We start from the raw sequence: 27,424 nt of genomic DNA on the forward strand, positions 1-27,424 counted from the left end.
AGTGCTGGAGATTAGTTTATAGGATAAATTGCCTTAAAGTGGCCTAGGATATTTGTAAAGTAAATTGACTACTCTATTTCTTACTTTCCACAGAGTGGCAGAGGTTATGATTAGGCTAAGTTGACAAATATCATAAAACATGAATCTAAAAGTGATCAAGGTAGAAGGTTATGGTTCTATTCAGCAATACAACTAAATTGCACACTACTTACTTCCCCTGTTTCCTTCGAAGACAAACAAAAGAAAAAAATGTTCAGCTTTGATTTTTCTCGGGAAAATAAACTATCATTGACTAGGTAGAGATAAAAATGAAAGTGTATATAATTTATCCATTTCACTGCTTTCTATAAATCTAGAAACAATCCTACTGATTGAAATTGCTGCCCTGTGAGTACAAGGATATCTTGGATGAGCCAACATTTTCGCCTTCATAGTGCAAACACTGAGGCCATATATTTTTTGTATGTGTTACTGCTCTTGGCAGCTGTGACCCTTCTCCATTTTCTGCACTGTTAAGTCAGCCTTCCCAGACTGCTGCATGCTCTGACTGGCTCTTCTACACTAGCCATCAGTATTTTTCAGGTTGGTTTTTGGCTTCACTGACATAATTAAACTCCAGCAATCACCCAAGTATTTCCAGTGCTTGTGATTTAGCTTTAAAAATGAGAACCCAGAGGAATTCTTTGTAAGGAAAAGAGAATTTTAGGAAAAACTATAAAAGAAATCTAAGAAGCTTGGATCTCAACAGAATTAAGTCATGCTACTCACCATTTTTTTTTTTTTTTGGTAGGAGGTGTCACACATTGTGGCTTTCAGGATCTCAGTTTCCCAATCAGAGATTGAACCTGGGCCTCAGCAGTGGAAGCACAGAGTCTTACCTCTGGACAGGCAGGGCCCCGTCCTATTCCTCCTAACAGAGTCATGTTTATAGTTTAACAACTGTAGACTGAAAGATCATTGGTGATATTTATAAGTAAAACAATTCCATTTAAAATATATAGGGTCTGTGAGTCTATAAGTAAAATGTGTTGAGGAAATGCTATTAAGCAGTAAACTCAAATTTGCAAAGGAATGTGACACAGCACATTCAGAAGCATTCTGTTTCTGAGCTACAACAAACAAGACATTATTGGGTGTACTCCTAGCACCACCAGAGTACATGTGACTTCAGGAGCCAGGTCATCTAACTTGAATAGGAATCTTGGGACCATCTGGTCTGAACTTTTAGTGAAAATTCAGTTTTTAATAAGTACAATCTGCTTTTTAAGATTCTCTGTATTCATTCATAATTATCTCCCTATTTTTCATGACTCAAGACTGAAATAGTCACTCACTAGAAAATATCAGATATATCAACTGATAACAGATACTTCAGAAGCTATAATTTATCTCTTGTTAATTCTTAATGGAGTTATTTTTAATGAAACAGAACTGAGTTAACTTTTGTGCAATGTAATTTTCACATGTGATTTTATATTTAAAGAACAAATCTTTCAATTTTAAGAACATGGTACATGTTTCCATCTGTTTTTGTTGTCTTCAGTTTCTTTCATCAGGGTCTTGTAGTTTTGCAGAGGAGAGGTCTTTTGCCTCCTTAAGTAGGTTTATTCCTAGGTAGTTTACTCTTTTAGATGCAATTGTAAGTGGAATTTCTTCATTAACTTCTTTTTCTGATCTTTCCTTGTTAGCATACAGAAATGTAAATAATTTCTATAATTTTCTATCTTGCAACTTTACTAAATTCATTGATGAACATTAGTAGTTTTCTGGTAGACTGTACAATTTTTTCCACATTGTATCATGTTGTCTGCAAACAGTGAGTTTTACTTCTTTTGCAACTTAGATTCCTTTTATTTGTTTTTCTTCTCTGATTGCTGTTTTTAGGACTTCCAAAACTGTGTTGAATAAAAATGACAGAGTTGGCATCATTGTTCTTGAATTGGAACAATATTTTAAAAATCATCATTTTAAAATCAATATTTTTAAAATGATCATACAACCTAAGGCAATCTACAGATTTAATACAACCATCATCAAAATACCAATGACATTTTTCACAGAACCAGAACAAATAATTTTAAATTTTGTATGCAAACACAGTTCCTTGGAAGAAAAGTTATGACCAACCTAGACAGCATATTAAAAAGCAGAAACATTATTTGGCCAACAAAGGTCCGCCTAGTCAAAGCTATGGTTTTTCCAGTAGTCATGTATGAATGTGAGAGTTGGACTATAAAGAAAGCTGAGGACCAAAGAATTGATGCTTTTGAACTGTGGTGATGGAGAAGACTCTTGAGAGTCCCTTGGACTGCAAGGTGATGAAACCAGTCAATCATAAAGGAAATCAATCCTGAATATTCATTGGAAGGACTGATGCTGAAGCTGAAACTCCAATACTTTGACCATCTGGTGCAAAGAACTGACTCATTGGAAAAGACCCTGATGCTAGGAAAGATTGAAGGCAGGAGGAGAAGGGGATGAGAGAGGATGAGATGGTTGGATAGCATCACCAACTCAATGGACATGAGTTTGAGTAAACTCTGGGAGTTGGTGATGGACAGGGAAGCCTGGTGTGCTGTAGTCCACAGGGTTGCAAAGAGTCAGACATGACTGAGTGAGTGAAATGAACTGAACTGAACTGATGGAAACACAAAAGATCCCAAATAGCTAAAACAATCTTGAGAGAGAACAGAGCTGAAAGATTCAAGTCCCCAACTTAAGGCTACACTACAATGTTACAATAACCAAAACTGTATGGTACTGGCACAAAGACAAACAGAAAGATCAATAGAGCAGGCTAGAGAACCCAGAAATAAATCCACGCACTTATGGTAAATTAACCTACAACAAAGGAGGCAAGAATATGAATTGGAGAAAAAACAGTCTCTTAAATAAATGGCCCTGGGAAAAGTGGACAGCTACATATAAAAGAATATATTCTTTTACACGTAGACCTAATTTGACTTAAAACTTCATACAACAAAGGAAACCATAAACAAAATGAAAAGAACAATCTACAGACTGGGAGAAAATATTTAGAAACTATGCAACTGGCAAGAGGGCATCAGAGGGCAGACACACTGAAACCATAATAACAGAAAACTAGTCAATCTAATCAAACTAGGACCACAGACTTGTTTAACTCAATGAAATTAAGCCATGTCCTGTGGGGCCACCCAAGACGGGCAGCTCATGGTAGAGAGGTCTGACAGAATGTGGTTCACTGGAGAAGGGAATGGCAAACCACTTCAGTATTCTTGCCTTGAGAACCACATGAACAGTATGAAAAGGCAAAATGATAAGAAACTGAAAGAGGAACTCCCCAGGTCAGTAGGTGCCCAATATGCTACTGGAGATCAGTGGAGAAATAACTCCAGAAAGAATGAAGGGATGGAGCCAAAGCAAAAACAATACCGAGCTGTGGATGTGACTGGTGATAGAAGCAAGGTCCGATGCTGTAAACAGCAATATTGCATAGGAACCTGGAATGTCAGGTCCATGAATCAAGGCAAATTGGAAGTGGTCAAACAGGAGATAGCAAAAGTGAATGTTGACATTCAAGGAATCAGCGAACTAAAGTGGACTGGAATGGGTGAATTTAACTCAGATGACCATTATATCTACTACTGTGGGCAGGAATCCCTTAGAAGAAATGGAGTAGCCATCATGGTCAACAAAAGAGTCCGAAATGCAATACTTGGATGCAATCTCAAAAATGACAGAATGATCTCTGTTCATTTCCAGGGCAAACCATTCAATATCACAGTAATACAAGTCTATGCCCCAACCAGTAATGCTGAAGAAGCTGAAGTTGAACGGTTCTATGAAGACCTCCAAGACCTTTTAGAACTAACACCCAAAAAAGATGTCCTTTTCATTGTAGGGGACTGGAATGCAAAAGTAGGAAGTCAAGAAACACCTGGAGTAACAGGCAAATTTGGCCATGGAATATGGAATGAAGCAGGGCAAAGACAATGCGCTGGTCATAGCAAACACCCTCTTCCAACAACACAAGAGAAGACTCTACACATGGACATCACCAGATGGTCAACACTGAAATCAGATTGATTATATTCTTTGCAGCCAAAGATGGAGAAGCTCTATACAGTCAAAAAAACAAGACCAGGAGCTGACTGTGGCTCAGATCATGAACTCCTTATTGCCAAATTCAGACTTAAATTGAAGAAAGTAGGGAAAACCACTAGGCCATTCAGGTATGACCTAAATAAAATCCCTTAGAATTATCCAGTGGAAGTGAGAAATAGATTTAAGGGCCTAGATCTGATAGATAGAGTGCCTGATGAACTATGGATGGAGGTTCGTGACACTGTACAGGAGAGAGGGATCAAGACCATCCCCATGGAAAAGAAATGCAAAAAAGAAAAATGGCTGTCTGAAGAGGCCTTACAAATTGCTGTGAAAAGAAGAGAAGTGAAAAGCAAAGGAGAAAAGGAAAGATATAAGCATCTAAATGCAGAGTTCCAAAGAATAGCAAGAAGAGATAAGAAAGCCTTCCTCAGCGATCAATGCAAAGAAATAGAGGGAAACAACAGAATGGGAAAGACTAGAGATCTCTTCAAGAAAATTAGAGATACCAAGGGAAAATTTCATGCAAAGATGGGCTTGATAAAGGACAGAAATGGTATGGAACTACCAGAAGCAGAAGATATTAAGAAGAGGTGGCAAGAATACACAGAAGAACTGTACAAAAAAGATCTTCACGTCTCAGATAATCATGATGGTGTGATCACTGACCTAGAGCCAGACATCTTGGAATGTGAAGTCAAGTGGGCCTTAGAAAGCATCACTACAAACAAAGCTAGTGGAGGTGATGGAATTCCAGTTAAGTTGTTTCAAATCCTGAAAGATAATGCTGTGAAAGTGCTGCACTCAATATGCCAGCCAATTTGGAAAACTCAGCAGTGGCCACAGGACTGGGAAAGGTCAGTTTTAATTCTAATCCCAAAGAAAGGCAATGCAAAAGAATGCTCAAACTACCACACAATTGCACTCATCTCACATACTAGTAAAGTAATGCTCAAAATTATCCAAGCCAGGCTTCAGCAATATGTGAACCATGAACTTCCTGATGTTCAAGCTGGTTTTAGAAAAGGCAGAGGAACCAGAGATCAAATTGCCAACATCCGCTGGATCATGGAAAAAGTAAGAGAGTTCCAGAAAACATCGATTTCTGCTTTATTGACTATGCCAAAGCCTTTGACTATGTGGATCACAATAAACTGTGGAAATTTCTGAAAGAGATGGGAATACCAGACCACCTGACCTGCCTCTTGAGAAATCTGTGTGCAGGCCAGGAAGCAACAGTTAGAACTGGACATGAACAACAGACTGGTTCCAAATAGGAAAAGGACTACGTCAAGTTTGTATATTGTCACCCGGCTTATTTAACTTATATGCAGAGTATTTCATGAGAAACGCTGGGCTGGAAGAAGCACAAGCTGGAATGAAGATTGCCAGGAGAAATATCAATAACCTCAGATATGCAGATGACACCACCCTTATGGCAGAAAGTGAAGAGGAACTCAAAAGCCTCTTGATGAAAGTGAAAGTGGAGAGTGAAAAAGTTGGCTTAAAGCTCAACATTCAGAAAACGAAGATCATGGCATCCGGTCCCATCACTTCATGGGAAATAGATGGGGAAATAGGGGAAACAGTGTCAGACTGTACTTTTTGGGGCTCCAAAAATCACTGCAGATGGTGACTGCAGCCATGAAATTAAAGGACGCTTACTCCTTGGAAGGAAAGTTGCGACTAATCTAGATAGCATATTCAAAAGGAGAGACATTACTTTGCCAACAAGGGTTCGTCTAGTCAAGGCTATGGTTTTTCCAGTGGTCATGTATGGATGTGAGAGTTGGACTGTGAAGAAGGCTGAGCACTGAAGAATTGATGCTTTTGAACTGTGGTGTTGGAGAAGACTCTTAAGAGTCCCTTGGACTGCAAGGAGATCCAACCAGTCCATTCTGAAGGAGATCAGCCCTGGGATTTCTTTGGAGGGAATGATGCTGAAGCTGAAACTCCAGTACTTTGGCCACCTCATGCAAAGAGCTGACTCATTGGAAAAGATCCTGATGCTGGAAGGGATTGGGGGCAGGAGGAGAAGGGGACGACACAGGATGAGACGGCTGGGTGTCATCACTGATTCGATGGACGTGAGTCTGAGTGAACTCCAGGAGTTGGTGATGGACAGGGAGGCCTGACGTGCTGCGATACATGGGGTTGCAAAGAGTTGGGCACAACTGAGTGTCTGAACTGAACTGAACTGAGGGGGGAAGGAGAATTGGTTTCAGAAACAAGGTAAATTCCACTGCACAAAAATTATTGATCATTCCATAGCTGCAATTGAAATTTTATTTAAGAATGAATAATCCAAAGAATACAAGGTAGCCATAATGTGCTCCAATTTTTGTTGATAATACTGTTTTTTATTTCCCATTTAGAAGTGTGTTATAGAAGGATTTCAGAGAAAAAACACAGAAGAGGTTGTGAACTATAACTTTTTTTTTTAATTCCTTAAATTATTCCTTAAATGATGGAATGCTCTAGACTCAGGAATTTACTCTAAAATAGAAATGTTGCTAGTTGAAAAGAAAGAAAGGGAGGTTTTAATAACCTTCCAAATAAAGTAAGACTACCATTCTGTACCACCTGGAATTGGAGGAGATAAAAACCACCATCCCTACAGAGATCTTAAATGAGGAAATTTTAGAATATGAAAACATCTTTTTTCCACAGTGTGCTATACTGCTGACCATGTATTAGGTATCTTTGGGTAGCACTGATGGTGTCAAAATAATGGGGATGGGGAAAGAAAGGTGACTTAGAGAATGTTGTTGTTCTTGTTCTTCAGTTGTTATGTCCAACTCTTTGCAACTCCATGGACTGTAGCAGGCCAGGTTCCTTTGTCCTCCTCTATCTCTTAAGTTTGCTTAAATTCATGCCCACTGAATCAGTGGACTCGTCCTCTGTCACCGTCTTCTCCTTTTACCTTCAATCTTTCCCAGCATCAGGGTCTTTTCCAATGAGTTGGCTCTTCTCATCAGGTGGCCAATGTATTAGAGCTTCAGCATCAGTCCTTCCAATGAATATTCAGGGTTGATTTTCTTTAGGATTGACCAGTTTGATTTCATTGTAGTCCAAGGGACTCTCAAGAGTCTTCTCCAGCACCACAATTCAAAAGCATCAGGTCTTTGGTGCTCAGTCTTCCTTAGGATCCAACTCTCATATCACTACTTACTATCTTTCTTTCTTCCCTTTCTTTTCTTTCCCTCTCTGCTTCCTTTCCTTCTCCCCTCCCCCCCTCCTCCCTCCCTTACCTCCTCCCTCCCTTCTTTCCTTCCTTCATTTCCCAATTGGTTTCCTCTAGCGCTGCAGGTCTTCAGAGCAGAATTAGGTCTTCAGACACACAGGAGCACGTCTTGTGCCTTGGAAGGAGCTCTTCAACTAAACAAACATGACTGGATGTCGGTTGAACTCTCAAAAATTTAAATCATTTTACTACCTATGAACACATTTGACACAACTGATTTTCCTGTTGTTTAACCAAACATATTTAGAAAGGGATTTGGTACAATAGTATGACATTTAAATATATCGTCAACTATTGTTTGTTAAATGCTATGTAAGTAGTGATACAACTTGATTTAAAAAAAAAATCTTAAGAAATTTATGCTTTCTGATTTTAGGTCTCTCAGATTTAATGCCTTTTTAGAGTCTTAGTGACATAATAAGATAAGTATTTTAAATGTTTTTAATTCCTAATAAATAATACTTTAAAGACTCCTTTGCTATTTCACTGTTATTCTTGGGCTGGTTCACTGATTTCCAAATGTAACATATCATTGCTATTTATTTCTCATTCCTTCCAAGACTTTCTAATACTGTTCATGTCTGCTGGAAAAATGTTCTGAAATACTATTCAGTTCTTCACTAAGGAAAATATTTTCTTAACTCATGGATCCATAAATTCAGCTTATTTAATGAAGTTTTGTGGCACAAGCTTTGGTATTTAGTAGAATTTTGCTATATTTTATCATCATATATTGTACAGTACTTTTAGTAATGCCAGCTTTTTTGCAAAGTGTCTGATTTTGCCTTTTTTGTTGATTTCTAAAAATTGTTAATTAAAAGCAAGACTTCAGTAAGAGATAACTAAAGAATCAACTGGTATTATTTAGATTACTAAAATCCATTTAAATATATGCCTGACAAAATACGTGTTCCATGAGGGCAGGGACCTTTGCTTTGTTCATCTATATAACCTAAATGCCCAGAATAATGTTTGGCACAGATCAGATGCTCAATAAATACTGGTTGAATAAGTAGTATGCATTGCTTTTGCTATGAACTGAATTGTGCTCCTCCCCTAAAAAATTCATATTTTGATGCCCTAGTCTCTAATGTAATTGTATTTGGAGGTAGTGCTTTTAGAGTACAGTTCAGTTCAGTTCAGTCACTCAGTCGTATCCGACTCTTTGCGACCCCATGAATCACAGCACGCCAGGTCTCCCTGTCCATCACCAACTCTCGGAGCTCACTCAAACTCATGTCCATCGAGTTGGTGATGCCATCCAGCCATCTCATCCTATGTCATCCCCTTCTCCTCCTGCCCTCAATCCCTCCCAGCATCAGAGTCTTTTCCAATAAGTCACCTCTTCGCATGAGGTGGCCAAAGTATTGGAGTTTCAGCTTCAGCATCAGTCTTTCCAATGAACATCCAGGACTGATCTCCTTTAGGATGGACTGGTTGGATCTCCTTGCATTCCAAGAGACTCTCAAGAGTCTTCTCCAACACCACACTTCAAAAACATCAATTCTTCAGTGCTCAGCTTTCTTCACAGTCCAACTCTCACATCCATACATGACCACTGGAAAAACCATAGCCTTGACTAGATGGACCTTTGTTGGCAAAGTAATATCTCTGCTTTTCAATATACCATCTAGGTTAGCCATAACTTTCCTTCCAAAGAGTAAGCGTCTTTTAATTTCATGGCTGCACTCACCATTTGCAGTGATTTTGGAGCTCCCTAAAATACAGTGTGACACTGTTTCCCCTGTTTCCCTATCTATTTGCCATGAAGTGATGGGCCCAGATGCCATGATCTTTGTTTTCTGAGTGTTGAGCTTTAAGCCAACTTTTTTGCTCTCCTCTTTCATTTTCATCAATAGGCTTTTGAGTTCCTCTTCACTTTCTTTCATAAGGGTGGTGTCATCTGCATATCTGAGGTTATTGATATACCTCCCGGCAATCTTGATTCCAGCTTGTGCTTCTTCCAGCCCAGCGTTTCTCATGATGTACTTTGCATAGAAATTAAATAAGCAGGGTGACAATATACAGCCTTCACATACTTCTTTTCCTATTTGGAACCAGTCTGTTGTTCATGTCCAGTTCTAACTGTTGCTTCCTGACCTGCATATAAGTGTCTCAAGAGGCAGGTCAGGTGATTTGGTATTCCCATCTCCTGAAGAATTTTCCACAGTTTATTGTGATGCACACAGTCAAAGGCTTTGGCATAGTCAATAAAGCAGAAATAGATGTTTTTCTGGAACTCTTTTGCTTTTGCTCTTGCTTTTTTTCTGGAACATCTTTTTTGATTATCCAGTGGCCATTGGCAATTGGATCTCTGGTTCCTCTGCCTTTTCTAAAACCAGCTTGAACATCTGGAAGTTCACAGTTCATGTAATGCTGAAGCCTGGCTTGGAGAATTTTGAGCATTACTTTACTAGTGTGTGAGATGAGTGCAATTGTGCAGTAGTTTGAGCATTCTTTGGCATTGCCTTTCTTTGGGATTAGAATGAAAACTGACCTTTTCCAGTCCTGTGGCCACTGCTGAGTTTTCCAAATTTGCTGGCATATTGACTGCAGCACTTTCACAGCATTATCTTTCAGAATTTGAAATATCTCAACTGGAATTCCATCACCTCCACTAGCTTTGTTCATACAATTAAGGTTAAATGAGGTTCATAAGCAAAGGATCCAAATCCAATAGGATTGGAGGCCCTACAAGAATAGAAAGAGTGACCTCTCTCTCTCTCCATGATCATGCCCAGAGAGTCCTCACCAGACCTTGACTCAGCTGGCACCTTGACCTTAGACTTTCTCAACTTGTTGTTTAAACCACCCAGTCTATGATATTTTTCTATGGCTGCTTGAGCTCACTAAGACGCTAAGGAATTAGAAGGGACACAGTACATTGAACGATAATCATGACTATAATGCTTGCTAAGTCACTTCAGTCATGTCTGACTCTTTGCAATCCTATGGTCTGTAGCCCACCAGGCTCCTCTGTCCATGGGATTCTCCAGGCAAGAATACTGGAGTGGGCTGTCATTCCCTTTTCCAGGGGATCTACCCGACCCAGGGATCAAGCCCACGTCTCTTGCAGCTCCTTCATTGCAGGCAGATTCTTTACTGCTGGGCCACCTCAGAAGTCACCATGAATATAGTGGTGAGGGAAAAACTTCAAAATTTTAAATTCTGAATTTTTATAAGTATTTTAACTCTTCAAAGAATTGAACAAATTATTCAAAATTAAAATCTTAGAATCTTATTTGTCAGAAGATTTGATTTGTCTGTGACAGTGAGCTTCTTAAGATTAATTTAGACACATCCCAATACCAGGAGTCTGTCTAAAACACATAGGATACCAGGTGTCCTACTGGGTCACTATTAGAGGACAGTCTTTAAAATGGAAATTCTCATAAAAGACCCTTTAACTTCCAATTCAGCAATCATGCATTCAATCAGTCAAAAGTCAATTGGAGAAGGAAATGGCAAGCCACTCCAGTATTCATGGCTGGGAAATTTATGGACAGAGGAACCTAGTGGGCTACAGTCCATAGGGTCACAAAAGAGTCAGACATGACGTAATGACTAAGTTGTGTTATTTTTGATTGATTGTACTTTTTACATGCCAAATTATTTCAAGTGCTGGAGATATGTAGGTGGAAAAGTTCATTGAATTTTATATTCTACTGGCAAGAGGCAGAAATAAATAAGACAACATTTAATATGGTAGTTGGTGATAAGAGCTAAAAAACTAAGTCAAAAGATTGAGATAGAGAGTGTTGGATTAGTTTAGATATTGCAGTCAGAGAAGCCAAGAACCTCTTCAACCTATGGAAACTACTGGTATCTCCATTTCATGGTTTTGGCCACTAAATTCAGATCTTGAAACTTACATCCTTTTCTTTTTTTTTTTATTTTTTATTTTTAAACTTTACATAATTGTATTAGTTTTGCCATCCTTTTCTAATTTGCAGGCTTATAATGGAATGCTGACTTTTTATTAGGCCATTACTCATAAATGTCATGGAGTTGGTCCCCTGAGAAGTTCCATTTTAAGGGCCCACTGAGAATGATTAAGCCCACTTATTTATTTGTTCAATGCATGTTATGTCCTACAATTTGGGTGTAGAATATTGAAGTAGTGGGTTGCCATTTCCTTGTCTGGGGAATTTTCCCAATTCAGAGACCAAATCCATGTCTGCCACATTTCCTGCACTACAGGTGGTTCTTTACTGCTGAGTCATTGGAGAAGCCCCAATTCCTAGTTACTTACTCAAAAAGAATAGAATAATCTCTGTTCGTTTCCAATGCTAGCCATTCAATATTGCAGTAATCCAAGTCTAGGCCCCAACCAGTAATGCTGAAGAAGCTGAAGCTGAATGTTTCTATGTAGACCTAAAAGACCCTCTAGAACTAATACCCAAAAAAGATGCCGTTTTCATCATAGGGGACTGAAATGCAAAAGTAAGAAGTCAAGAGATACCTGGAGTAACAGGCAAATTTGGCCTTGAAATATAAAATGAAGCAGAGCAAAGGCTAACAGAGTTTTCAAAAAAAAAAAAAAAATTGGTCATAGCAAACACCCTCTTCCAACAACGTAAGAGAAGACTGTACACATGGACATCACCAGATGGTCAATATAGAAATCAGATTGATTATATTCTTTGTAGCCAAAGATGGAGAAGCTCTATACAGTCAGCAAAAACAAGACCAGGAGCTGACTGTGGCTCAGATTATTGCCAAATTCAGACTTAAATTGAAGAAAGTAGGGAAAACCAATAGACCATTCAGGTATGACTTAAATCAAATCCCTTACAATTATGCAGTGGAAGTGAGAAATAGATTCAAAGGATTAGGTCTGATAGACAGAGTGCCTGAAGAACTATGGATGAAGGTTCATGACATTGTAGAGAAGGCAGGGATCAAGACCCCCCCCCCCCCCCCCCACCCCCCACCCCCGCCAAAAGAAATCCAAAAAGGCAAAATGGTTGTCTGAAGAGGCTTTACAAAGAGCTATGAAAAGAAGAGAAACAAAAGACAAAGGAGAAAAGGAAAGATATACACATTTGAATGCAGAGTTTCAGGAATAGCAAGGAGAGATAAGAAAGCCTTCCTCAGCAATCAATGCAAAGAAATAGAGGAAAACAATAGGATGGGAAAAACTAGATATCTCTTCAAGAAAATTAGAGATACTAAGGGAAATTTTCATGCAAAGATGAGCACAATAAAGGACAGAAATTGTATGGGCCTAACAGAAGCAGAACATATTAAGAAGAGGTGGCAAGAATACACAGAAGAACTACACAAAAAAGATCTTCATGATCCAGATAATCACAATGGTGTGATCATTCACCTAGGGCCTGACATCCTGGAATGTAAAGTCAAGAGGACTTTAGGAAGCATCACTACAAACAAAGCTAGTGGAGGTGATGAAATTCCAGTCAAGCTATTTCAAATCCTAAAAGAGGATGCTGTGAAAGTGCTGCCCTCAATAAGCCAGCAAATTTGGAAAACTCAACAATAGCCTCAGGACTGGAAAGTGTCAGTTTTCTTTCCAATCCCAAAGAAGGGCAATGCCAAAGAATGTTCAAACTACTGCACAATTGCATCCTCTCACATGCTAGCAAAATAGTGCTTCAACTTCTCCAAGCCTGGCTTCAGCAGTACATGAACTATGAACTTCCAGATGTTCAAGCTGCTTTTAGAAAAGCCAGAAGAACCAGAGATCAAATTGCCAACATCTGCTGGAGCATTGAAAAAGCCAGAGAGCTCCAGAAAAACATTTACTTCTGCTTTATTGATTATGCCAAAGCCTTTGATTGTGTGGATCACAACAAACTGTGGAAAATTCTTAAAGAGATGGGAATACCAGACCACCTTATCTGCCTTCTGAGAAATCTGTATGCAGGACAAGAAGCAACAGTTAGAAGTGGACATGGAACAACAGACTGGTTCTAAATCAGGAAAGGAGTACATCAAGGCTGTATATTGTGACCTTGCTTATTTAACTTCTATGCGAGGTACATCATGAGAAATGCTGGGCTGGATGAAACACAAGCTGGGATCAAGATTGCTGGGAGAAATATCAATAGTCTTAGATACACAGATGATACCACCCTTATGGCAGAAAGTGAAGAACTGAAGAATCTCTTGACAAAAGTGAACAAGGAGAGTGCAAAAAACTTCAAAAAACTATCATCATAGCATCCAGTCTCATCACTTCATGGCAAATGGATGGGGAAACAATGGAAACAGTGACAAGATTTATTTTCTTGGGCTCCAAAATCACTGCAGATGATGACTGCAGCCATGAAATTAAAAGACATTTGCTACTTGGAAGAAAAGCTATGACCAACCTAGACAGCGTATTTAAAAAAGCAGAGACATTACTTCGCCATCAAAGGGCAGTCTAGTTAAAGCTAGCGTTTTTCCAATAGTCATGTGGGGATGTGACAGTTGGACTATAAAGAAAGCTGAGCACTGAAGAACTGATGCTTTTTTTTTTTTAATTTTATTTTATTTTTAAACTTTACAATATTGTATTAGTTTTGCCAAACATCGAAATGAATCTGCCACAGGTATACATGTGTTCCCCATCCTGAACCCTCCTCCCTCCTCCCTCCCCATACCATCCCTCTGGGTCGTCCCAGTGCACCAGCCCCAAGCATCCAGTATTGTGCATCGAACCTGGACTGGCGACTCGTTTCATACATGATATTATACATATTTCAATGCCATTTTCCCAAATCTCTCCACCCTCTCCCTCTCCCACAGAGTCCATAAGACTGTTCTATACATCAGTGTCTCTTTTGCTGTCTTGTACACAGGGTTATTGTTACCATCTTTCTAAATTCCATATATATGCATTAGTATACTGTATTGGTGTTTTTCTTTATGGCTTACTTCACTCTGGATAATAGGTTCCAGTTTCATCCACCTCATTAGAACTGATTCAAATGTATTCTTTTTAATGGCTGAGTAATACTCCACTGTGTATATGTACCACAGCTTTCTTATCCATTCATCTGCTGATGGGCATCTAGGTTGCTTCCATGTCCTGGCTATTATAAACAGTGCTGTGATGAACATTGGGGTACACGTGCCTCTTTCAATTCTGGTTTCCTCAGTGTGTATGCCCAGCAGTGGGATTGCTGGATCATAAGGCAGTTCTATTTCCAGTTTTTTAAGGAATCTCCACACTCTTCTCCATAGTGGCTGTACTAGTTTGCATTCCCACCAACAGTGTAAGAGGGTTCCCTTTTCTCCACACCCTCTCCAGCATTTATTGCTTGTAGACTTGTGGATCGCAGCCATTCTAGCTGGCGTGAAATGGTACCTCATAGTGGTTTTGATTTGCATTTCTCTGATAATGAGTGATGTTGAGCATCTTTTCATGTGTTTGTTAGCCATCTGTATGTCTTCTTTGGAGAAATGTCTATTTAGTTCTTTGGCCCATTTTTTGATTGGGTCATTTATTTTTCTGGAGTTGAGCTGTAGGAGTTGCTTGTATATTTTTGAGATTAGTTGTTTGTCAGTTGCTTCATTTGCTATTGTTTTCTCCCATTCTGAAGGCTGCCTTTTCACCTTGCTAATAGTTTCCTTTGTTGTGCAGAAGCTTTTAAGTTTAATTAGGTCCCATTTGTTTATTTTTGCTTTTATTTCCAATATTCTGGGAGGTAGGTCATAGAGAATCCTACTGTGATGTATGTCAGAGAGTGTTTTGCCTATGTTCCCCTCTAGGAGTTTTATAGTTTCTGGTCTTACGTTGAGATCTTTAATCCATTTTGAGTTTATTTTTGTGTATGGTGTTAGAAAGTGTTCTAGTTTCATTCTTTTACAAGTGGTTGACCAGTTTTCCCAGCACCACTTGTTAAAGAGATTGTCTTTAATCCATTGTATATTCTTGCCTCCTTTGTCAAAGGTAAGGTGTCCATATGTGCATGGATTTATCTCTGGGCTTTCTATTTTGTTCCATTGATCAATATTTCTGTCTTTGTGCCAGTACCATAGTGTCTTGATAACTGTGGCTTTGTAATAGAGCCTGAAGTCAGGTAGGTTGATTCCTCCAGTTCCATTCTTCTTTCTCAAGATAGCTTTGGCTATTCGAGGTTTTTTGTATTTCCATACAAATTGTGAAATTATTTGTTCTAGCTCTGTGAAGAATACCGTTGGTAGCTTGATAGGGATTGCATTGAATCTATAAATTGCTTTGGGTAGTATACTCATTTTCACTATATTGATTCTTCCAATCCAGGAACATGGTATATTTCTCCATCTATTAGTGTCCTCTTTGATTTCTTTCACCAGTGTTTTATAGTTTTCTATATATAGGTCTTTCGTTTCTTTAGGTAGATATATTCCTAAGTATTTTATTCTTTCCGTTGCAGTGGTGAATGGAATTGTTTCCTTAGTTTCTCTTTCTGTTTTCTCATTATTAGTGTATAGGAATGCAAGGGATTTCTGTGTGTTGATTTTATATCCTGCAACTTTACTATAATCACTGATTAGTTCTAGTAATTTTCTGGTGGAGTCTTTAGGGTTTTCTATGTAGAGAATCATGTCATCTGCAAATAGTGAGAGTTTTACTTCTTCTTTTCCAATTTGGATTCCTTTTATTTCTTTTTCTGCTCTGATTGCTGTGGCCAAAACTTCCAGAACTATGTTGAATAGTAATGGTGAAAGTGGGCACCCTTGTCTTGTTCCTGACTTTAGAGGAAATGCTTTCAATTTTTCACCATTGAGGATAATGTTTGCTGTGGGTTTGTCATATATAGCTTTTATTATGTTGAGGTATGTTCCTTCTATTCCTGCTTTCTGGAGAGTTCTTATCATAAATGGATGTTGAATTTTGTCAAAGGCTTTCTCTGCATCTATTGAGATAATCATATGGTTTTTATTTTTCAATTTGTTAATGTGGTGTATTACATTGATTGATTTGCGGATATTGAAGAATTTTTGCATCCCTGGGATAAAGCCCGCTTGGTCATGGTGTATGATCTTTTTAATGTGTTGTTGGATTCTGATTGCTAGAATTTTGTTAAGGATTTTTGCATCTATGTTCATCAGTGATATTGGCCTGTAGTTTTCTTTTTTTGTGGGATCTTTGTCAGGTTTTGGTATTAGGGTGATAGTGGCCTCATAGAATGAGTTTGGAAGTTTACCTTCCTCTGCAATTTTCTGGAAGAGTTTGAGCAGGATAAGTGTTAGCTCTTCTCTAAATTTTTGGTAGAATTCAGCAGTGAAGCCGTCTGGACCTGGGCTTTTATTTGCTGGAAGATTTTTGATTACAGTTTCAATTTCCGTGCTTGTGATGCATCTGTTAAGATTTTCTATTTCTTCCTGGTCCAGTTTTGGAAAGTTGTACTTTTCTAAGAATTTGTCCATTTCTGCCGCGTTGTCCATTTTATTGGCATATAATTGTTGATAGTAGTCTCTTATGATCCTTTGTATTTCTATGTTGTCTGTTGTGATCTCTCCATTTTCATTTCTAATTTTATTGATTTGATTTTTCTCCCTTTGTTTCTTGATGAGTCTGGCTAATGGTTTCCACCTTCCTCCTTCTTCTCTTCTCTGTATAACTCTGTGAACAACTCTGAGTGGTCCAGTTATGGAGTGCACATAAGGAAGAGATTACTGAATAGCCCACTCTCTCCTCTATTGATTCCACCTCATTTCATTCGGGTCACCTCTAACTCCCTCCTCACTCTTCTCTTCTCCATATAACGCTGTAAACCTCTCTGGGTGAAACAAGTTTCAGGGCAAGACATACCAAGCAAATTCTCCAGCAGCAAGGAACACAGCCCTGAGCTCCAAGATACAGGCAGCCCAAAGTCACCCCAAAACCATAGACATCCCATAACTCATTACTGGACATTTCATTGCACTCCAGGGAGAAGAAATACAGCTCCACCCACCAGAACACCGACACAAGCTTCCCTAATCAAGAAACCTTGACAAGCCACCTGTACAAATCCACACAGAGTGAGGAAATGCCACAATAAAGAGAACTCCACAAATTGCCAGAATACAGAAAGAACACCCCAAACTCAGCAATTTAAACAAGATGAAGAGACAGAGGAATACCCAGCAGATAAAGGAACAGGATAAATGCCCACCAAACCAAACAAAAGAGGAAGAGATAGGGAATCTACCTGATAAAGAATTCTGAATAATGATAGTGAAATTGATCCAAAATCTTGAAATCAAAATGGAATCACAGATAAATAGCCTGGAGACAAAGATTGAGAAGATGAAAGAAAGGTTTAACAAGGACCTAAAGAAATAAAAGAGAGTCAATATATAATGAATAATGCAATAAATGAAATTAAAAACACTCTGGAGGCAACAAATAGTAGAATAACAGAGGCAGAAATAGGATTAGTGAATTAGAAGATAGAATGGTAGAAATAAATGAATCAGAGAGGATAAAAGAAAAACGAATTAAAAGAAATGAGGACAATCTCAGAGACCTCCAGGACAATATTAAACGCTACAGAATTGATGCTCTTGAACTGTGGTGTTGGAGAAGACTCTTGAAAGTCTCTTGGACTACAAGGAGATCCAACCAATCCATCCTAAAGGAGATCAGTCCTGAATATTCATTGGAAGGACTGATGCTGAAGCTGAAATTCCAATACTTTGGCCAACTGACTCATTGGAAAAGATCCTGATGCTGGGATAGATTGAGAGCAGGAGGAGTAACAGATGACAGAGGATGAGATGGTTGGATGGCATCACTGACTCAATGGACATGAATTTGAGCAAGCTCTGGGAGTTGTTGTTGGACAGAGAAGCCTGGTGTGTTGCAGTCCATGAGTTTGCAAAGAGTTGGAAATGACTGAGTGACTGAACTGAACTGAACTACACCACTGGGGGGGTGTCCCTGGTGTCTCAGATGGTAAAGAGTCTGCCTTCAATGCAGATAACTGGTGTTAGGAAGATCCCCTGAAGAAGGAAATGGCAACCACTCCAGTGTTCTTGCTTAGGAAATCCCTTGGACAGATGAGGCTGGTGGGCTCCAGTTCATGGGGTTCCTAAAGTACTGAACATGACTTAATGACTGAACAGCAACAACAATATACACCATTGAATTCTTGTGAAAACCAAGTAAACTGATCTTTTCAATAATCCTCGTTATGCTTCAAAATCTGTGTGAAATACAAGGAGCAAAGAAAGTGGTCTGTGCAATGATGACCTTTTCTATGCTCTAAGAGACATAAGGTGCGATTTTCTCTTTTCTCAACTTGTGTCAATTCATAGCATTCCAGAATAAGACTCTTTATGCAAATAAAACTATTTCTACTCTCCTATATGCAATAACACTTAAAATTTATTACTGGGGTTTCTTTCTTTCTTTTTCTCTTCCAGGATTTCAGTACATAAAACAAGCTCCCCAAGCCCTATGTGATTTTTTTTATTTTGTTAAGATATTCATGTCAGTAATCCATGCAGTTAACCGAATGTGTTTGTTGAAGTAGAGAAACAGAACATTTTTGCCAGAGACAATGCTTCCACAAATCTTTCCTCTTGGATCAAAAAATCATGGTCTAAATAAACAGTTGGGCAAAAACAAAGATTCTTAGCAATTTGTGCTGAGAAATTTCAGGCTGGTTTCTATAGCCCATAGCATTATAATTTCAGATAATTGCACCTCAAAGTTATCTTTCTTTCATGTCTCCACATGGGTAGACAGTTTTGCAAATTTAAATCTCCCTCCCAGCACCCAGGTGAAATATAGTTCAAAAATATTATTTTTTAACATACTCTTACAATCCTGGTTCTGCACAAAGAAATGTGATTATATATCTGAAGAAAAGGAAAAAGTTAAAACCATTGTTTTTAATAAGTCCATTATTAACATAGAGACTTAAAACTGTCTTCAGTGTTCATGGAATTCTGGATGTATTTTGTTTAGAATTTCTTTCATTTGTTTGATCACATAAAATAGTAACAGTTAACATTGCATAGTGGTAAAAGGTAATTGAATTAATATCAGCTTACTGCTGAGTTACCTCTTGAGAAAAAGAGGAACAAAGCCTAGAGCATCTTATTTCTTTAAGTGCAAGGATGAGCAGGCAATATTTACTGGAAATTCCTTTGTGTACAGTGCAGTGATTTGTTTAGAACACGGTCTCACATTTTTTAGAATATATTCAGGATATGCTTTTTAAAATGGCCCTCATTTCTTCAATCATCTTACCTGCCTTCTCAGGTGTTTTGACCACGTTGGAACTTCATATCTGGAGTTTCTGTAATGAAACACTTGTGAAACCATGACAGTACCCATCTCTCCAACTCCCAAGAAACAAAACCAGATGATTCTCAGCCTTGTTTCTCAGCTCGATGAATGAGTAATCATCCACCAACCATATACAGCACAAAAGTGAACACTTGGAGACAGCCTATGTCTTGGTATTTACCTGACTGATTTAAAAAGATTTAATATCTTCTTAATATCTTCTGTTTTTGTTAGGTCTGCACCATTTCTGTCCTTTATTGTGCTCATCTTTGCATGAAAATTTCCCTTGGTATCTCTAAGTTTTTGGATGAGATCTCTAGTCTTTCCCATCCTATTGTTTTCCTGCATTTTTTTGCATTGTTGACTTAGGAAGGTTTTCTTATCTCTCCTTGCTATTCTTTGAAACTCTGCATTCAAATAGGTACATCTTTCCTTTGCTCTTTTGCCTTTTGCTTCTCTTCTTTTCAGAGCTATTTGTAAGGCCTCCTCGGACAACCATTTTGCCTTTTTGCATTTCTTTTTCTTGGGGATAGTCTTGATCACTGCCTCCTGTACAATGTATATAGGTTAAGAAGTAACAGTTACAATTAGACATAGAACAACAGACTGGTTCCAAATCAGGAAAGGAGTACATCAGTTCAGTTCAGTTCAGTTGCTCAGTCATGTCCAACTCTTTGCAACCCCATGAATTGCAGCACACCAGGCCTCCCTGTCCATCACCAACTCCCAGAGTTCACTCAGACTCACGTCCATCAAGTCAGTGATGCCATCCAGCCACCTCATCCTCTGTCGTCCCCTTTTCCTCCTGCCCCCATTCCCTCCCAACATCAGAGTCTTTTCCAATGAGTCAATTCTTCGCATGAGGTGGCCGAAGTATTGGAGTACATCAAGGCTGTATATTGTCACCCTGCTGATTTAACTTATATGCAGAGTACATCATGAAAAATCCCAGGCTGGATGAGGCACGAGCTGGAATCAAGATTTCTGGGAGAAATACCAATAGCCTCAGATATGCAGATGACATCACTCTTATGGCAGAAAGTGAAGAAGAACTAAAGAGCCTCTTGATGAAAGTGAAAGAGGAGAGTGCAAAAGTTGGCTTAAAGCTCAGCATTCAGAAAACTAAGATCATGGCATCTAGTCCCATCACTTCATGGGAAATAGATGGGGAAACAGTGGAAACAGTGACGGACTTTACTTTTTGGGGCTCCAAAATCACTGCAGATGGTGACTGCAGCCATGATATTAAAGGATGCTTGCTCTTTGGAAGAAACGTTATGACCAACCTAGACAGCTTATTAAAAAGCAGAGACATTACCTTACCAACAAAGGTACGTCTAGTCAAAGCTATGGTTTTTCCAGTAGTCATGTATGGATGTGAGAGTTGGACTATAAAGAAAGCTGAGCACTGAAGAATTTATGTTTTTGAACTGTGATGCTGGAGAAGATTCTTGAGAGTCCCTTGGACTGCAAGGAGACTCTTGCAGGACTCTTTAGGATGGACTCCAATCAGTCCATCCTAAAGGAAATCAGTCCTGAATATTCATTGGAAGGACTGATGCAGAAGCTGAAACTCCAATACTTTGGCCACCTGATGCAAAGAACTGACTTTTGGAAAAGACACTGGGAATGGTTGAAGGTGGGAGAAGGGGACAACAGATGATGAGATGGTTGGATGGCGTCACAGACTCAATGGAATGAGTTTGAGTAAACTCCAGTGGTTAGTGATGGACAGGGAGGCCTGGTGTGGTGTTATCCATGGGGTCAGAAAGAGTTGGACATGACTGAGCGACTGAACTGAACTGAACAACAGGTCAAAAACCAAGCCATAGATAAATTAAATATAAGTTGTTCAAATTTGCAAAACTAGTACCAGGCAAAGCTGGAATTTGAGGCCATAACCTCTGGTTCCAGACACCATGCACTCAAATGTGAATTCTTGTTGCCTCTCCAACACATTAGGAAGTTTTATCATATCTTCTCATAAATATATCTCAATCCTTTCTCCCCATCCCCTGCTGTCATGCTGATCAAGAACCATCACATTTCCCATGATCTTCAAACCTTTCTTTCCTCCTTCTCGTACCATCTAACTCCAGTTACCCATGATCAGAATGTGCAATTTCTCAAAGATATAATTTGACCATTTTAGTTCCTAACACAGAAACTCTCCATGGCTTTCCAGGGTAAAAGTCAAATTCCCTTGCAATGCCAACTTGGCAGTTTCTGTACCCTCCACTCCCTGTCTGTGTCTCTGAGTCCTATATAATTCCAGTCCTATATAACTCCAGCCATATATAATTCCAGTTTCCTGGATGTTCTATGCTCCTTCAGAACCTCTCCAATTCCATTCTCTTAGATTGAGATCTCCCAACCTCAGCACCATCAACATTTTGGACTGGAAAAGAGCTCTTTGGTACGGAGGCTGTTCTGTGTATTGTAATATGTTTGGTAACATTCCTGACCTCTACACAAATAGATGTCAGTAATAACCCCTACTTTTAACAATGCAAAAATGTCTCTCAGTTCAGTTCAGCATCATCAAGTAGGTGATGCCATTCAGCCATCTCATCTTCTGTCATCCCCTTCTCCTCTTGCCCCCAATCCCTCCCAGCATCAGAGTCTTTTCCAATGAGTCAACTCTTCCCATGAGGTGGCCAAAGTACTGGACTTTCAGCTTTAGCATCATTCCTTCCAAAGAACACCCAGGGCTGATCTCCTTCAGAATGGACTGGTTGGATCTCCTTGCAGTCCAAGGGACTCTCAAGAGTCTTCTCCAACACCACAGTTCAAAAGCATCAATTCTTCAGCGCTCAGCTTTCTTCACAGTTCAACTCTCACATCCATACATGACCACTGGAAAAACCATAGCCTTGACTAGATGGACCTTTGTTAGCAAAGTAATGTCTCTGCTTTTCAATATGCTATCTAATTTGGTCATAACTTTCCTTCCAAGGAGTAAGTGTCTTTTAATTTCATGGCTGCAGTCACCATTTGCAGTGATTTTGGAGCCCCCAAAAATAAAGTCTGACACTGTTTCCACTGTTTCCCCATCTATGTTCCATGAAGTGATGGGACCAGATGCCATGATCTTCGTTTTCTGAATGTTGAGCTTTAAGTCAACTTTTTCACTCTCCTCTTTCACTTTCATCAAGAGGCTTTTTAGTTCTTCTTCACTTTCTGCCATAAGGGTGGTGTCATCTGCATATCTGAGACATAGTCAAATGTTGTCGTGTGTGTGTGTGCAAATCCATCCTATTTAGAACCATTGCCTTGACATTAAGTATCCTGGCCCATCTATTGGTTCATTTGTACAGTATTCACTCTGCCAAACTAAGCAGCCAAGATCACTTCTTCAAAAAAGCCTTCTCTAATTTTGGACCAAATGTCACAGGTTGGATTGCCCAGGAAGCAATCTCTGAAATCATTACTGAAATTAGAGTCTGACAGCTCACCATTCAAAAGCCAATACTTGAGAGGCAAGGTTAGTGGAAAGTTGGCTTGATTTCAGAGATTGGCAATGGGGTGGGGCAGGGCAGACTTGTATACAAAGGCTGACATCCCCCACCAACAATCAGTGGGCAAGAGCTTTTAAAGAGGAGTTTCAGGGGTGTATGGAGGAGGGAAATGGGCTACATATAGGAAAGCAAAGTCAGCCCTGCCATCACCTTAAAATTGGTCATTGGAAGTCTTCCCAGGGTCATCTTGATTCTTTAAAGTACAGTTGGTCTTCCTTCAGTTCCAGGGTTGTTCCCATTTCTTTGGGACTAATTCTCATCATTGTGGAAGCTTGTGTCATGGCCACAGTCTGATGAATATATAGTTAACTTCTTTCACCTGGTGAGTGTTTCAACATCTATAAAATAGATCATAGGATATAGCTCAGAATATTATCTGTAATCCTTAAAGAAGAACTGAAGGTCCTTGACCAGGCTACTGGCTAAATCATTGTTATTTAGTCTTGCTGGACTGCTTTCTTTGCTTCTACATGTTCTCACTTCTCTTATTAAACTTATCCTTTGACTAAAGATTTTCTACAGACAAAAGGCAAGTGGACGACAAGTGGACCGTAGGGTCCTGTTTCAGTTTACAAGTAGTTTACTCCAAAGCACTCTTGGGATAAGCATCTGTGGAGGAAAACAGTCTGCACTCAAATGCCATTTCCAAAAAGGTGCCCTTTAACTCCACTGGCATCTCTGAAGTTGGGACATCTCTCTGAGTTGTCCTCTATTGGAGTCAGGGAGCAGGGCCTTTTTACCTCCAAGTCAAGGGCTGAAGCTGTGCAGAAAGGGGCATGACCTTGGGCTTCACAACTGTCTTTAGTGGAGACAATTTGTTGAACAAGCTGCAAGCTAGGGGCTGAGATTCAGCAGAGGTTGGACATCCCGGGGAAGTAAGTCCTTCTGTTCTGAAGGAGGATCAGAGTGGCACAGGAAACATGTGCTGTGGTTCACCCCTCAGACCCTCATATCCATTAATTAAGAAAAGTCCTGGGTAGGGGGCTGTCTTTCCTGAGTGAATTCAAAGAGAAAGGTCACTGGGAAAGCCATAGCCTCTGCTGGGACTATATATCTCAGGACCAAGCGTGCCTGTATCATCTCCCTTTGGGACCACCATTCGAGATGTCCTCCTCCAAGGCTCGTATCTTTGCTCGTCTCAACCTTGAATGGCCTGTGGTTGTGACAGAAACCATCACTCCAGAGAGGCCTTTGCCATTCTCAGGCTATGGTTAGATCCAGGTGGCCAACTGCCAATTCAGGAGTCTCAAGAGATGTGGATTCAATCCCTGGGTGGGGAAGATCCCCTGGAGTGGGAAATGGAAACCTGCTGCAGTGTTCTTGCCTGGAGAATCCCATGGAGAGAGAAAACTTGCGGGCTACAGTCCATGAGGCCTCAGAGAGTTGAACTGACTGAGCACCTGAGCACACGCACATGGGCTGTGTCTGTTGCACTCTCTAGCAAAGCCCAACAAAGGACTAAGCAGTGGTCTCAGTGCCAGCCATGTGCCCTGCCCCCTCTGTGGAGCAGTAGCAAGAGCCCCTGGTGAATCCACAGCAGGCAGCATTCCCAGCACCCCAAGAATCTCTACAGATTCACCATGATTATGTGTTTTCATATCAGTGAATTTGAATTCAGTGTATGTCAGGGAGATGGAGACCCTTTTAGTCACAATTCACAGAATACTTAATTAAAAGAGGCTAAAATTCCTGCCTGGAGAATTCCCATGGACAGAGGAGCCTAGCAGTCTACAGTCAATGGAGTTGCAAGAGGCAGACATGACTGAGCAACTAAGCACAGCACAATGCAATGACTATATGCATTATTTTATCAGACAACGAGCCTAGGGGTTAAGTAACCATCAAACCTAGTGGTTAGTCCAGTGGAGAATGGAGAATGTCATGGAGAATGGAGGCTTTTTCATATTTCTCTTGGCTTTTATCCTTTTGTTTGAACCTGCCTGGTAGCTGCTAAAATGCCAGGCTTGGTCATCCACACAATGGCAACTAAGCAAAAGGCTGATTTCTTTTCATGTATCTCTTTATGTCCACTGTCAAGCCATAGCCATCAGGGTACTTGGAAGAGTGAGTACCAGGCAGTTTCAATGTCTGTCATAGTACAGAGCTGTGACAGTGGAGGGCGGGGGTGGTTCGATAGGCACTCCCACCACATGCAGGGTACCTGGTCCACAGGAGGAGCCAATACATTTTCATCTACAAATTTCCCCTCATGTCTCTCTTTTCCTCTCAATTGCTTTCCTGTTTCTATTTTTCTAATTCTTTTCCTTTTGTCTTTACTTTCCTCATTCTTCATTTTATTACTATTATTTTTCTGCTTGTAATACAGAAATTAAACATAATAATTTCTAGCATCATCAAAGTTTTGTGTTTTTTATACAAAAACAAACTGAATGCTATATTTCTCCATAGAAAACGAAAACAAAATTATCTGACCTTGACCTGCCTTTTCAGTCTCATCTCTACAATCCACTGATCCCTACCATCTACCAATCACACTTCACATTCTGGCAGTTTGTTAACAGTACTTTGTTGTTGTTCAGTCACTAAGTCATGACTGACTCTTTTGCGACCCCACGGACTATAGCCCACCAGGCTCCTCTGTCCATGGAATGCTCCAGCCAAGAATACTGGAGTGGGTTGCCATTTCATGCTCCAGATCTTCCCAACCCAAGTGTCCTGCATTGGAAGATAAATTCTTTACCACTGAGCCACCTGGGAAGCCCTAAGAGTATTTTATTTTCCTTAAATTTACTTCCTCTAAAATAGAGTTGGGAAATGCTATATATACTTCAAAATCTGGCTCAATTGCCCTTTACATTGCCAACCACAGATAATTATTTCCTTTTCAATTCCCTTAAGGTGTCTCCTTTAGAACTCTTTAGCATATAACATCTGATCAGTGTTAAGAAGATTCTTTCATTTTATTTTTTCTGTTAGTTTGTAAATATCTTAGGACAGCAGTCGTAGTTTGTTCAGAATTCACACTAAAAAAAGATTATTGTAGTGTGTATAGTAAAAATGTAAATGCTGTGCAATAGAATAATGTTTAAAATGTTTATAATGTTAAAATTTGCATTTGTATGCAGTTTTGTTCATGCATTTGATTCAGTTCACTGAGATGTTTTTGAATCCTAAAAAGTTGATTTTAGGTGTCTTCTCGTGTTTTCCCTTGCAAAGATTTCATTATTGTGTGTATATATTTGTTCAATTAAAATGTAGTCACTTTTGAAATATGTAACAGAGGTAAGTAACATAGCCTACTCCCATTTAGTAGATAATACACTTATGAGCTCTGTGAATTAAAATCTGTAGACATGCTGAGTATTGTTACCTTATATCATTAGCATTTTGGCTAGAAACCTCTCCCTCTAGGCGCATATGGGGGTTTTATTTTTATGCATAAATTTGCATAACTGCTTCACTATCTTTCACAGACTACAGTCTTTAGACATTAACTTGACAAATATCATGATCAAGTTACCATTTCAGTCTGGTTCAATGGGTTGGCAACTTCTTAATGGGAGTATTCCCTTATCTCCTCAGCCTTCCCTAGTCTCTGTCTCAGTCTATCTCTCTTCAATAACAGGCATTTAGTCAGTAGCAACCATAGACTAACATAACAAACCTTCATTTTCAAAGGTAATTTAATGGTTTTTTTGGGTATTTTCAGACTCCGAGTCAGCAGAAAATATTCAGAAACAGCTTTCTTCAGGAAATGATCACTAGTTATACAAGGCACTATCATGCACAGGCAACAGAGTGATTGTGCTGTGGCATTTGATCATTTAATTTTCTCCCAGCTTCATCAGCCTACATAGAAAATGTCCTCTCATCTATATTAAACTTGAATCCCTAAACTCTCAACGCTTGACTGCCAAGCTCCCCATCACCACCTCCACTCAAATATTTATGGGTACTGCTTGCTGATTTTTGCCAAAAGTCGCTGTCCTGGGCTCCCCTGCCCTGGGCACAGGTGGTCCACAGAGAGTCCACCCGGAGTAGGAATTCTGCACCTGATGCTCAGTGAAGATGCTAGTGAAGGAAGAATCACCTGAGCCTCGGTTCTATGGACCTGGAACTCTCTTGACACACTTGCCAACTGAGAAAACTCCTCTACTTTGTCTCATACTCAGTTGCGTCCCACAACAAGTTTGCATAAGTGCCAGAGCTTTGCAGAAGCAAGGGAAGCAGCTCTTCCAACTCTCATGGAGTCATCTTCTTTACAAAGCATATAGATGCCATTAGAGCCTGCCTGCAAGCTGTACTCTGAACAGCTGGTGCCATGGTTAAAGTACGGTGATCATTCTAGATGCTTCCCTGTCTTATAGTTGGTCTAATATCAGAAACCCTGTCATCTCC

This window comes from Bos javanicus, chromosome 6 (genome assembly GCF_032452875.1).
Source record: "Bos javanicus breed banteng chromosome 6, ARS-OSU_banteng_1.0, whole genome shotgun sequence".
NCBI lineage: Eukaryota > Metazoa > Chordata > Mammalia > Artiodactyla > Bovidae > Bos > Bos javanicus.